Raw genomic sequence first — 15,011 nt, 5'->3', positions numbered from 1 at the left:
CGGCTCTGGAAATGATCAAAGCCTCTCTTTCTGGCCACCTCTCAATTTCCCCTCCCCAGCTCTTACTTTAGTTATTTATTTATTTTATTTTATTTTTTTCCCAGCTCTTACTTTCTCCAGCATCTTCCTCCAAGCTCCTGAAATGCCACACTGGACACCTGGTACTTATACTTTTATTTATGGAGGCTTCTTACAAAAATGAATAATTAACATCATAAGAAAATTCTCAGGCTGACCTGAGAATAAAGCAATCAAGACCACATTAAAATGATATCCTTTTTTCCCAAGACTCATTAAGGAGCTGTGAGAAAATCAGTGCAACAACCTGTTGTGAAATCCCAGTGTAATGTTTAACTAATTTCCTGCCTTTGAGCAATATCCCCGCCATTAGCTTTCCTTTTTCCTTCCCGGCAGTTTCCCTTAATCTCTCTAAAGTGACATAATGAAAGAGTGAAAAGAAAATGTACCCTATGGTCCTGCAGCCACCCCGTACAGCTCCACTTTCCGACTCACGGCCAGGAAAGCGCTGGCTCTGTTTTCCGGAGGCCAAGGGGAGGTGGGTACCTCTTCTGTTCACCCCTACTCCTTCCCCAAATCACGCTCCCTTCTTTCTGAACTTCACTTAATTGGCTGGGGAGAGTGACTGATCCTTCCTGGCTGCCCAGGGTAGAGCCTAGACCCTTATTCGTACCTCCCTGCTTCTCTCTCCTCCACAATGTTGTTTTCTTCCCTTATCCTTCCTTGCTCCTGGTGGAATTGATGGGTGTGGAGGAGGTAAACCAGTCCCTCATGGCAAATTTCAGCTGAGACACAGAGGAACTTGGCCCTGAAACATGTAAGCTCAGGAGCTGTTGGTGGCTTTTCCCAACAAAAAACGGGGCAAGGACAGTCCAAAACCAAAGGGAAGAATGAAGTAGAGGCTCAGAGGAAAATAGAAAGGACACCCTTCCTGGGCTCCTCACTGTGTCCCCAGTGCAGCCCTGTGCCTTCCCTAGATCCTGCAGTCTGTGTTCTTGGCATCTATGAGCCTCTTCAGTGCCGTCCCATTGCATTTGCTCAAGTCAGCTCCTGTGGCTTTCTGTAACTTACAACCAGAAAAGCCTAAGAAAGGTGCCTGGCTTCTAAAGCTCAGTTTCATGGCCCAGGAGAGCATCACTCCCTATAAAAGGTGAGCATGTTCCCCGGCCCCAGTAACTGTGCCAACCGCCTTGGGGAGCCATCCCTGCTCCCTGAGCTAACCAGCTTCTCTTGGCTCTGAGCTCCCTCCCTCTCCTGTCAGGCTTCTGCCACGGCCCTTAGGCCTTCAGCCTGAGATCACTCGCAAGCCTTTCTAAGAGATCCCACGGGCAGGTAAGGGCCGGATCATCCCACTCCAGGCCCCTCCTTCCTCATCATTGTTGCCACATGTGCTGGGGTGCACACACTGGCAGCTTGCTTAGGTTAACAAGAGATTGCTTCCTTATTTTCTACTAACGTTAGGAATTTTCTGTTCATGCTGTGCATAGCATGCAAGGCGGTCACACTTTACACTTGCCAGTTAGTAATTCTCTCTCTCTGTGGGTTGGAGTCTTGTTTTGGGGGTGGCCAGGCTGCTTGTGCATCACTGCTTGATCTTCCAGATCTTCCCACCCCGTCCTTTTCAAGATGACCTCTGGGTTTGGGGAAACTGGGGAGTCAGGGCAGTGAGGAGGAATGGACTCTGACTCTACTTATTTGGTTCCTATAGGCCTTTGGCATCCTGAAAAGGACCACACATGGATGATCCCTACACCATGCTGACCTCTGGGGCCGAATCTGTAGCTGGTGAGTTTGCAGTTGATCTCTGGGCTCCATCTCAGCCCCATAGCCCTCCACACAGCTTTGGCCTCAACCTGGTCCTTGCTGCTACCCTGACCTGGGTACTCTGACCTGCCCCCATAGGTATAGGATCTCTTTGCCCCTGGAATAGCAGACCTCACCAGCCACATCCGCAATAACTTCTGTTGCTTCTACAGGCTGTGTGTAAGGCTTGCGAATGCTGACCCAGGCTCCCTGCCACATCTGCTGCACCACACTGTCCATTCACTGCAGGCACCCTGCCCGGGGTCCCAAACAGCACACTTTCCACTCTGCTACAGCCACCATTCTTAGGATCCCAAACGGGAAACCCCTCTGCTCCTGGCTACCCTCTCAGTCCTTCTAACACCCGGGAACCTTTGTTCTGGTCTGAGAGGAGGAGTCATATATCTCTGACTGTGTGCTCACCTGTCTCCGACCCTCTTCACTTCTTCCACTTTGCTGCCTCCAAAAGGCATCCATTTTGTCTGACCTGAAACCCTCTTAGGTAATTTTCTTTCCCTTACCTAGGCCAGTGCATCTCCAGGCCCAGGTGCCCAAGGCAAAGCGTCTACAGAAGGAGTTACGGCTGAATCCTCCAGTTCCAATCAATCTGAAAGCTGTAGAACAATTAAGAGCAGGGATTGGCCAGGCACGGTGAGTGGCTCATGCCTGTAATCTCAGCACTTTGGGAGGCCAAGGAGCAGGGATCGGCCAGGCACGGTGAGTGGCTCATGCCTCTAATCTCAGCACTTTGGGAGGCCAAGGCAGGCAGATCACCTGAGGTCAGGAGTTCGAGACCAGCCTGGCCAACATAGTAAAACCCCATCTCTACTGAAAATACGAAAATTAGCCGAGTATGGTGGTGCGCACTTGTAATGCCAGCTACTCAGGAGGCTGAGACAGGAGAATCTCTTGTACCCAGGAGGCAGAGGTTGCAGTGAGATTGTGCCACTGCACTCCAGCCTGGGCAACAAGAGCAAAACTCTGTCAAAAGAAAAAAAAGGGGGGGACCAAAAGTAAAACTACTTTGATTTAACAGCCCCCAAATAGTATACCTATTAAACCCATATTGAATGCCTAGTATGTCTCTGGAGTTTTATATACATTTTAGTTAATGAATATTATATTTTGCATCACAGTATGTATTTTATATGTTACATTTTATAGCTGGCTTACCTAGCAGGTATCATTAGCATCATTTCTTAGATAAGGAAATGACCAGACAGGTTAAGTTGCAAGTGCGTGGGGGCAGGATTCAGACTTAGATATGTATAATTCCCAAGTTTTCTTCATGACAGCACACCATCTTCTGGGCGTCTGGTACCTTCATCCAGCCCTAGTTGCCATATGGAACATGCTCTCCTCCTGTTAACTGAACAATCAGATGACAAAAGAATGAATGAAGGAATTTCCACCACAAACCCAAAGACATCTTGGTATATCCAAAGGACGGTAGAGATAAATAAAAATTTCACTGTGATTTTTTAATAATGTTTTATTCTATTATGCTTTGCAGGTAACAAAGCACTTTCGTGTAATATCTCATCTGGCCATTGTAAAGATCAAGTGAGGGAGAGGAGAGGGCAGATGTTGTGAAGCTCATTTTACAATGGAAGAAACTGAGGCTCAGAATGCATCAAGAGGCACACAGCAATACAACTGGTAAGCAGTCTTCTAATTGCCTCTCTTTCCACCTACGTACGACATGGCACTTCAGTCATTATTGAATTATTGATTGGTACCAAAAAACTTGTAAGATTTAGGTCTAATAACGCAGTGACAACCCCATTTATGTGGGGAATACTTACCCAGAATGCCCGGCTATGCTGAACACAGATGAGAAAGGGAATGTAGGTGAAATAAATAAATCGAGAGTCTCTAGGGTTAAAATAGATGCCACAGTAAAACCCTGAAAGGTTATGTGGTTTCTTGATAGAAGACTGCCTTGAGCTTTCAGTCAAAGCCTATTTTCTCTTTTTTTAAAGCCAATTATAATTTGTTTGGTTTTTAGCCTATAGCAGATTAAAGATAGCAAATGGGAGCAGGGAGGCATGTTATCTACAAGAAGATAGTGAGGGAGGAGACAGGCGGAACATAAAAAGCGTGCACCAGAGCTAAGAAAGTGTAACAATCTAGAGCCAGTCAGTGAGGAGAAACACCCTCTTAGACCTACGTGGACTCCAGCCTATCCTCCCTTGTAGATACTGCAGACGACAGAGCAAAGTAGACTGGGAAGTCTGATCTTGCTGCTACTTTAACTCTTTGTTCTTTTTGAATTCAATGGTTAATAACTGTATCAGTTTCCAGCTGCTGCTGTAACAAATTACAATAAACTTAATATTTTCGAGTAACACAAATTTATTATCTTATGGTTCTGGAGGCTAGAAACACAAAATGGGACTTACAGGCTAAAATCAAAGCATGGGCAGAGCTGTACTCCTTTGGAGGCTCTGTGAGCGAATCCGTCTCCCTGCCTTTCCAGCTTTCAGAGGCTGCCTTCGTTCCCAGCACATAATCGCTTCCTCCCATTCCTCCAACCCCTGTTTTCATGATCAGGCCTCCCATTCTTACTTTGAGCTTTCTGCCTTATAATTATATAGATGCTTATGATTGTACAGTACCTATCCAGACAGTCCAGGATAATCTCCCTATTTAGATATCTGTACCATTCTAAACACCTGCACAATCTCTTTTGCTATGTAAAGTGGTATATTCACAGATTCCAGGATTAGAACATAAATTTCTATCTATATTTCTATATTTCTAGAGAAAATAAAGTCTCTCGAGGGTGATTAAACGGGCTACCACATTAGCAAACGGATTCCATAGACAAAGAATCTCATCGCTAATGTCACCATAAACGGGCTACCACATTAGCAAACGGATTCCATAAACAAAGAATCTCATCGCTAATGTCACCATAAACGGGCTACCACATTAGCAAACGGATTCCATAAACAAAGAATCTCATCGCTAATGTCACCATAAACGGGCTACCACATTAGCAAACGGATTCCATAAACAAAGAATCTCATCGCTAATGTCACCATAAACGGGCTACCACATTAGCAAACGGATTCCATAAACAAAGAATCTCATCGCTAATGTCACCATAAACGGGCTACCACATTAGCAAACGGATTCCATAAACAAAGAATCTCATCGCTAATGTCACCATCTACTCTTGGGAATCACTGGCCATCAGTCCCTGCCCTTCCTAGGCTCCCTGCTTGGAGAGGGGCCTCCACCAACCTTCAGTGTTTTTAATTTTGAGTCATAGCTGAAGAAAGCCAGAGAGAAAATAGGAGAAAAAAGGGAGCTGAAAATGGAGGCAAAGTCCATGTGTTGGGAACCTAGATGGCCCCTTTCAAGTAGCTCAGGCCTGGCGGCTTGTGCTGGGCTTGTGGAAGATTCCCTCTCAAGAGGTGAAATACCACAGGAAGCAAGCCCCAGCACAGGTGGGGCTCGTGAGTCTGCGGGGCTGGGCCACTAGTGTTCGCCTGACCACACCAGCTGCCCCCACTACAACTTCTTGTATCAGGAAATTAATGACATGTGGCCTTTTTATCTGTTCCTAATCACCTTATGTTAAGAATCTTAGACTGGGTGCCGTGGATCATGCCTGAAATCCCAACATTTTGGGAGGCAGAGGTGGGAGGATCGCTTAAGCCCAGCAGTTTGAAACCAGTCTGGGCAACATAGGGAGACCCATCACTGCAAAAAATTTAAAAATTAGCCAGGTATGGTGGCATGTGCCTGTAAGTCTCAGCTACTCAGGAGGCTGAAGTGGAAGGATGGCTTGAGCCTGGGAGGTCAGGGCTCCAGGAGCCATAATAACACCACTATACTCCAGCCTGGGTGACAGTGAGACCTGTCTCAAAAATAATCGAAAAACAAAAAAATCTTATATTTTATGGTGTCACAGACCCTTTTGAGAATATGATGAAAGCTATGGATCCCCTTTCCAGAATAAAAGCACCTAATGCAAGCACACTGAAATATACATATGAATTTTAAAAATTAACTGAAATTACCTTGTTTATTTTCATGGAGGCCAAGAACCTCTGGTCGGAAGCTACTTTTCTCAAGCTCTAATTCTGAATTCGATGTATGTGAAATTTCTGCAAAACAAAGTTTCCTTCTTTAATTTTAGCCACTTAGATTGAGATATTGTGTGAAAAGCTCACGGACACCTGTTTTTATATAAGCATCATTATACAAGCGCTTCCTCCTGAGCAAGGTCACTGGGGTGAGCCTCAGTCCCTGGGCTGTGCTATTGGCACGAGATGATATGTGGGAAACCCCAGCCCAGGCCTGGTTTCCTTCTTCAAGCCAGATACCATGTACTGGCTTTCATTTCTTCTTTCCAGTTTGTGGGAATAAAACCAAAGTTCCTTTGTACATTCACTTTACATGTTCGAATACGCTCTTTTGTATAAGTTTGCGTTCCTCTTTTTGTCTTTTGCAAAATCTGCTGACTACCACATCTTGGCCATTCAGAGAAGAACAGGCAGATGCTTACCAGTGTGGCCAACATGGCAAAACCCCATGTCTACTAAAAATACAAAAAATAGCCAGGCATGGTGGTGTGTGCCCATAGTCCCAGCTACTAGGGAGGCTGAGGCAGGAGAATTGCTTGAACCTGGGAGGCGGAGGTTGCAGTGAGCCAAGATTGTGCCACTGCACTCCAGCCTAGGCGACAGAGCATGACTCTGTCTTAAAAAAAAAAAGAAAAAAGAAAGAAATACGTATGATTTTGTGCAAAAGCCAAATGTTGGCATTGAACAGAAAATTCTAACAATTTCGTTTGTCATTGTTGTAATTGGTCACTGAAACATTTTGACTTTCATCAATACACTATTTCCTCATATTTGTATTAAAAATTCACATATGAAAGAAAATGGAGAGGAAAGGCTACTACCTGATTATTTCTATCCATATCATATAATTTAAGATCTATGACTCCATGGACATAAAAGACCTAAGTTTTAGAGCTAACAGTGACAGCATGAAAGCTTTCTGTTTTTATTGATTGAGAATGAACTATTTCTCTCCATAATATAAGCACATTATGTGTGGATGCCATGCACTTACTGACTTGTCCTTGGTGTGACTGTTAGAAGCCTGTGTGAGTCACTTCTACATGTGCACCTTGAGGCAGCCCACCAAAGAATAGCCTTTAAATAGGTCTGTTTTAAAGTCTGAGCAATTTCTCAATCAAAGAGTGGAAGGAAAGCTTCTGAATCTGAAATTAAGATTTCTTATATCATGACCTGTAACCATGAGGTTTTCTGACCACCCCCCGCCAGGAGAGAACTCTCATCAGGGTTTTTGAAGCAAGGTGCGGGCTGGTTGCTTTACCTGCCAGGTTTGCAGAGAGACAACTTCATATGAGCCTTGTGACTGGAAACACCTGGTTAGATGATCCCATTGTCTTGTGGCTCGAACTCTGGGAAAGAAGAGGCACTGGACAGGGCAGTGAGAAGGTGGTGGTTCTGGAGGAGCCACACCACTCCTGAGTGTATTCCAGCAAAGCAGTGAATGCCAGGGGAGTGGATGGTGTAGCCTATGCCCTGCAAGAGTCTGGTTCCAGGAGAAGATCCAGGGATGAGATCTGAAGACAGAACCGCTCTGGACCAGAGCAAACTGGGCAGGTGGAACAGGTGCTAGTGACTCTAGATCATGCCCAAGACACCAGCTAATTTTTTAGGCATTAATACAGACATCATGAGCATTTGCCTTTTTTTCCAGGAGTCAGGAAGAGGCATCGGAATGATTCAAAACTCTGGTTCTGCCCTAGAGGGACTTCAAGCTGAGGACATTCTAACTCAGAGGGCCTCAGCTGCAGAACCAAGTGGACTCCAGTGTTGCAGACCAGTGAGGATGGCAATGCTGGCAAGACCAAGATGGACAGTGTTGCAATGGCCTCAAGCTTGCTACTAAGACTGGCCCTTGTGGGGGAGAATATTTGGTCCAGTATTCAGAGTCTAAAGGGTAGAGAGAGTGAGGATTTGTTTCAGGCAGATAACAATAACCCTGAAGGTCCAGTCCAGGAGGCAGGGCACATCTGAGATGCAGGAAACAGGTAACATGCAAAGTCAGATGCACAGTGGGATGTGGTTTGAGAGATTAGTGACACCCCCTTAGTGAGATTTCCACAACCATCTGTGGGATGGGCGACTGAGGCCATTCTAGCTCCTTATGAAGGGGCAAGAGCTCGCTAGATACAGGGGCCTGGTGTGTAAGAGTATTGGGTGGGAATCAGATCAGGCGAGGACTAGGAGAGACTGGCAGGGGGGCTGAGGGTCAGACCTAGACACTGAGCCAGCAGGCAGCACAGAGGGCCCGTGACATCCCAAGCACAACGCCCTGAGATGGACTAGTCCCTAATTTCAGACCTCTAGCTGTGGACAGATGACATATTTTCTTTCTCTGGGATAAATTAGATGAGGACCTGGGAGGACCTGGGAGGACCGCGTTTTCTGGGAGAAGCCCTGGAATACAAGATTTAATGTACTTAAAGGGAGCTCACATTCCCATCAACCTGGAGCAGCTCAGCTGGGAATGTCTGAGCTGGCCTCAAAGTCTCAGCCGAATCCAGAGCTATCTAAGGAATGTGGAAGCTGAAACCAACTTCACCTGGATCTTTGCCTCATGGTAACATCCTTGCCCTATGAGTTGCTGCCTGCATAGATGGAAGTAGAAGAGAGGAGACATTGTTTTAGACAAACATGTAACATAAATAATTTTTATTATGGAATTAAATAATTCTGTAGATACATTAGAGCAAAGTTATTTTATCTGGATTGTATTTTGACCTGTGCATCCTATTCAACAACAATCTTTTTTAAAAAATTTACTCTCCTCCAAAACATTTATTCCATTACAATGTGAATAACTAATATCGTAATGGTCCCTTGAAAGCAGGATATGGGAAATCAAGGCATTTGAAGGAATGTGGAAAGAAACAACAGAAAGGCTTCTGGTTTTGAAATTGGTAACCGGGCTTTCATTGTGGCCTGGCCAAGTCATCTCAAGCCCTTGGGCCTCGTTTTCTGTACTGTTCTGCCTGTGTTACCTGCTTCTAACCTAATTCAGGAGTCCTGGCCCCTTCCTTGACTTCTGGGGGCATGAGTGAAAACAAGACAGATGTCTCCCTTGCCAGCTCTGGGGAGATTCTATCAACCTCATGGTTGAGGGTGAATAATAGGTCATCCCAAACCCTGCTCCAAGGAGGAAATTTGACAAAGGATTCTACAACCTCAGTCCCCACTCCAGTTGCGACATGTTCAACAAGCCCCAGATAGATAACTTCACCTCCCTGCCCTCACTTTCCTTCCCCTGCCCCCACATCACAGTAACAACACACAGCCCAAAACAAGCGGTGTCTGTATTATTAGGAGACTTGAAAAGTGTGAACCAAAAAATGTAACCTTTGCCCCAATGTGAAGATCCTTGTCGTTGAAGGTTTCCTGTGCTGCTTTTCTGATTCTGGGTTAATGTTCTTTTGGGACATGCAGCAATTACTCTGATCACTAGAAAAGTCCAGGGCTTTTAGAATGATTTGATCCAGATTGAAGAACTCTAATGCCCCCCAAAGCAGAAGCACCTAACAAATAACGCAGGTCTGCCAACCCCCGTAACAATCTCCGTGAGACGGACTGGCCGACTCCAACCTCCAATCTCATAACTGTTCTGATGATCTACTGTTACCTTCAAGTGACCCCAACATTTAGAGGTTTACAGCAACGACCATTTTATTCTCTTTTTTATTGATGGGCTCAACTGGGCGATTCTTCTGCTTCAAGTCGTGTCAACTGGGAGACCTGGACACAAAAAAATACTTGAAACTTTATAAAATAAAAGGGAATGCAAAATGCTAGAGTCACTTTTATTTCCTTTCATTAAGGAAACAGAGATTTACTTTTGCTTCCATTTAAGATACGGAGTTCATTTCTTTTCTTGAATGTTACAAACAGGACAGAACTTCTGGTCCCATGAAATTCACTAATGTAATTACTTGAAAGAACTATACATTTTAGAAATATGGATTGGTGACTACACAACTTCCATGGAAAACTGCCTTACTTCAATCCTTCCTCAGAGCCTATGGACAAACAATGAAAACAAGTTTGGGACCGGATGCGGTGGCTCACATCTGTAATCCCAGCACTTTGGGAGGTCGATGCAGGCGGATCACCTGAGGTCAGGAGTTCGAGACCAGCCTGGCCAATATGGTGAAACCTCATCTGTACTAAAAATACAAAAATTAGCCAGGCATGGTGGCGGGCCCCTGTAATCCCAGATACTTGGGAGGCTGAGACAGGAGGATTGCTTGAACCTGAGAGGCAGAGGTTGCAGTGAGCTGATGTCGTGCCACTGCACTCCAGCCTGGATGACAAGAGTGAAACTCTGTCTCGAAAAAGAAAACAAGTTTGCATCTGCATAATTAGCAATTGACTTCATATTTATATTTCTATTATTTGGAACAATAACATCTCTTAATTAGTGATATTTTCTAATTTCTTTTATTAAAAATTTATTTTATTTTATTTAATAAGTTCCAGAATGCATGTGCAGGATGTGCAAGTTCGTTAACTAGTTAAATGTGTGCCATGGTAGAGTCACTTTTAAAAGCACTCTTTGGGGTTTGGGTGGAAAGGAAAACTGCAGGCCAATTCAGACCGACCCTCCAGGCTTCAGTCCCTTGATACCAGGTCCCAGGCCCCAGCCCCATGGTCTCACTTCACTTGGCCAACTCTGCAATCTCCACTTACAGCCGCGTTCTCCTCCCACCTGAAAGGAATTTCAAGCCTGATAAAAAGTAATTCGTCCCAGCTAAAAGCAGTTTGGGCATCTCTGAGCTGCTGAAAGAGGACCTGGTGCGGCAGGTGCAGAGATCAAGGACCCTCTGTGTCTTCTCTCTGGCAGGTGAACATCCGTCTGGCTGCCCCCTTCCCCCCTGCTCCTCAGAGCAGCTCTGGCTTGAGAGTCTGAGCTCAGTTAGGTAGCACTAATGCTGCGCTTCTCCATTCCTCTGGCCAGGCTCAGGCCTGAAGTCTTTAGGGAAATGAATTTTGTCATCTTTTTACAAAAATTGTAGCAGAAGAGGAGGAAATTGCACTACTTCAGACTTTACAGCCTGACGACATAACACTCTCACTTCCTGTTTTCTCTCTGCCCAGTCTCAGGACACCTTTCAAGTACTAACCCGATGCTCTGCCCTCGCTGTATCCTTTGCTGATCGGATTCCTCATCCTTTGCACCGGGGTTTAGTTGTGAGACACAAATTTGCTGTCTTTAATGCACTTCCTTTACATAATGCTCCTGAGAACATATTTTTTAAATCCCCGTCTATTTTACTGTATTGGTATAATATCTAACATTGCCCCATTTTCTCTGTTCTGCTCACTCCCCCCGCCCCAGGAACATTTGAGTATCTGCCATGAGTCAGCTACATAGCCTACAGTGATGGTGCTCAGTACTCTGCTCTCCAGAAACGCCAGCCAGTAGAGTAATCAGATGAGCGCCTTGATGATGACGTGTCTGGGAGAGCAGCCAATAGATTAATCAGATGAGCGCCTTGATGATGACGTGTCTGGGAGCGCAGCCAGTAGAGTAATCAGATGAGCGCCTTGATGATGACGTGTCTGGGAGAGCAGCCAATAGATTAATCAGATGAGCGCCTTGATGATGACGTGTCTGGGAGAGCAGCCAATAGATTAATCAGATGAGCGCCTTGATGATGACGTGTCTGGGAGAGCAGCCAATAGAGTAATCAGATGAGCCCCTTGATGATGACGTGTCTGGGAGCGCAGCCAGTAGAGTAATCAGATGAGCGCCTTGATGATGACGTGTCTGGGAGAGCAGCCAATAGATTAATCAGATGAGCCCCTTGATGATGACGTGTCTGGGAGAGCAGCCAATAGATTAATCAGATGAGCGCCTTGAGGATGACGTGTCTGGGAGAGCAGCCAATAGATTAATCAGATGAGCCCCTTGATGATGACGTGTCTGGGAGCACAGCCAATAGAGTAATCAGATGAGTGCCTTGATGATGACATGTCTGAGAGCACAGCCAATAGAGTAATCAGATGAGCGCCTTGATGATGACGTGTCTGGGAGTGCAGCCAGTAGAGTAATCAGATGAGCGCCTTGATGATGACGTGTCTGGGAGCGCAGCCAATAGAGTAATCAGATGAGCACCTTGAGGATGACGTGCCTGGGAGCGCAGCCAATAGAGTAATCAGATGAGCACCTTGAGGATGACGTGCCTGGGAGCGCAGCCAATAGAGTAATCAGATGAGTGCCTTGAGGATGACGTGCCTGGGAGCGCAGCCAATAGAGTAATCAGATGAGCGCCTTGAGGATGACGTGTCTGGGAGCGCAGCCAATAGAGTAATCAGATGAGTACCTTGAGGATGACGTGCCTGGGAGAGCAGCCAATAGATTAATCAGATGAGCCCCTTGATGATGACGTGTCTGGGAGCGCAGCCAATAGAGTAATCAGATGAGCGCCTTGAGGATGACGTGCCTGGGAGCGCAGCCAATAGAGTAATCAGATGAGCACCTTGAGGATGACGTGTCTGGGAGCACAGCCAATAGAGTAATCAGATGAGGGCCTTGAGGATGACGTGTCTGGGAGCACAGCCAATAGAGTAATCAGATGAGCGCCTTGATGATGACGTGTCTGAGAGCGCAGCCAATAGAGTAATCAGATGAGCGCCTTGATGATGACGTGCCTGGGAGCGCAGCCAATAGAGTAATCAGATGAGCGCCTTGATGATGACGTGCCTGGGAGCGCAGCCAATAGAGTAATCAGATGAGCGCCTTGATGATGACGTGCCTGGGAGCGCAGCCAATAGAGTAATCAGATGAGCACCTTGATGATGACGTGTCTGAGAGCGCAGCCAATAGAGTAATCAGATGAGTGCCTTGAGGATGGCGTGCCTGGGAGTGGCCCAGACAAAGCAAACACGTGTGCTTGGCAAGGGACAGGGAAGGTGTCTAAGAGGAGGAAGACTCGAGGGAAAAGGAGGCATTGTCCTGGGAGATGAGAAGGAAGTCCCAGGCAGGTGAAAGCTCACGCAAAGGCACTGAGGCTTGAAGAGTTGGGAGTGTTTGGGAGCGTCCTTGGTAACCCCGTGTGACCGTACACAGGGCACATGTGAATAATTAGAGATGTGCCCAGAGAGACGAGCGAGATCTAGATGTTGAACGGTTCTGTGAATCCTTCTGAGTTATTTGCTCTCTATCTAGAGGGCAAGGAGGAGCTCTGACAGGTCATCAGCAATAGGGTGATATGACCTATTGTGTTTTAGATTCAGAATAGCGTTTTTCTTTCATTTTATATTTTAATTGTGCTCCTGCACCTTTCTTTTTCTCTAAAAGCCTATATTATCTTAACAAAAGGTCATTTAGGGATGTATTTATAGTGCCTATTTTCCAAAATCTATAAAAGGAAATTCATCCCCACTGGGACTTCCTCCCATCACCCAACTCTTCCACTGAAAGCACTTGGCAGGTGTTTGGATGTGAGTTCAACATTTTGTGCTCTTGCTCTGGGCTAAGCACCATGTAAAGCAATTTCACGATCTTCTCTCCTTTCCTCCCATTCTATTTGTTCCCTAACTCCTGGTACAATGACTTGGAAATATCAGAAAGAGAGACCTTTAGCCCTCATGCAGGAACTTCAAAGAAGCCAGCAATAGACAGGTCTGAGCTTACACTCTGCATTTGGGGTCAGAAAGAGAGACCTTTAGCCCTCATGCAGGAACTTCAAAGAAGCCAGCAATAGACAGGTCTGAGCTTACATTCTGCATTTGGGGCAGCTGAGGGGTTGATCCCTCCTGGCCATGCAGTGAAATAGTCACTGTCCGCTGCAGTGCGGGTCACTTCTCAGCACTGCCATTTGTGTAGCCACTTCACCTCTCAGATCATTCAACCATGATTAGCCTAGTGTGGCCATATCACTTAAGAATTCCGTCCAAGTGCAGTGTTCTGCATTCTATGTCTGAACCATAAAGCTATTTTTAACACTTTGTTCATGTTTAACTTGAAGCTTACTGGATTTTACTTGGGATTCATCCATGAACCTATCCCCAGAGATTTAACTAATGTATTTTTTTAATGTAGTGTCAAACCGCCAGTAGGGCAGGAGCCTATGTATTATTCACAATAGCCCTCCAATCACAGGTTAGCCTGACTCATCTGAGTCTCAGCCAAGATTTTCATGAGGATTTTTATCAGCTCCTATTTTCATGAGCTCCCAAGGACAAAGATTGGAGGTAAAAGTGGGAACATCTGTCTGCCCAGCATTCGAAGAAAACCCCACTGGGGAAAACGGGTAGAACCGTGTGCTTCCTCTCACCTTCCAAAAACTCATAATACACAGTAATCAAACATATTTAATTTAGACAAAACATTTACATATTTTATATATGATATACATGGTGGACAGTTAATTCCCAGCATCCCATGTTTCCCTTATTTTTTGCTAAGCACTCTGCCAACATCTTCCCTTGGAATTAAGAGTGGCCATATGCTGCTATTTCTCAGCATCCCTTGCAACTAGGCATGGCCAATGAGATGTTAGCAAAGTGTCAGGGGAGACTTTTGGGAGAAGCTCCTGTAAGTGAAGGTCTGGGCTCCTGGAACATACACATGATGACTAGAGCTCTAGCAGGCCTTTTAGACCTTTAGCTCGTCTTAAGGATCCAAGTCAGCGCTAAAAGATGGGACAAGAAATTAGGAGTTTGGACCCCTGAAGACATCATGGGATTGCCATACCAGCTTTGAACTGTCCACCTCTGGACTTAAATGAATGAATAAATAAATGTCAAGCTTGTTTATACTATATTTATTTTGTTTTATTCTGTTACATGCATTCAAAATTAACTCTATGCTTTGGAGGGTTAGGTAAAGGTAGCTTAATCCCACCTTGCCCCCAATTTGTAGCATATGTACGTCTAAAGCCCTCCCCAAGATATTATACTTGCTAGTGCCTGATGTATATGTTTGCATGGCCGCTCCACCTTTGTACTTGTTTCTACTTGTGTCTCCTTAGCTCTGCCTTCCTGTGATTTGAATATCTCAGCTTCCTCGTTGGTTTTCACAAAAAGCCATTCACAATCTGGGGAAAGCACCATTTCTCCCATGCATAGCACAGCAAACTTACAAATTTATGTAAGACC

General features: G+C 45.5%; 1 long non-coding RNA gene across 1 annotated transcript; it reads left to right on the top strand.

Annotated features, from left to right (window-relative positions):
• The first annotated feature begins 383 nt into the window (after positions 1-383).
• On the top strand, positions 384-2,474 carry LOC103794667 (uncharacterized). The gene is made up of 3 exons (XR_001913049.4): positions 384-556; positions 1,727-1,803; positions 2,347-2,474. It is a non-coding gene; the product is annotated as an uncharacterized LOC103794667 (long non-coding RNA).
• The last annotated feature ends 12,537 nt before the right edge of the window (positions 2,475-15,011 follow it).

This window comes from Callithrix jacchus, chromosome 11, assembly GCF_049354715.1.
Source record: "Callithrix jacchus isolate 240 chromosome 11, calJac240_pri, whole genome shotgun sequence".
Taxonomy (NCBI): domain Eukaryota; kingdom Metazoa; phylum Chordata; class Mammalia; order Primates; family Cebidae; genus Callithrix; species Callithrix jacchus.
The sequence above is the reverse complement of the archived record's forward strand: the minus strand, read 5'-3'. Positions and strand labels throughout refer to the sequence as shown.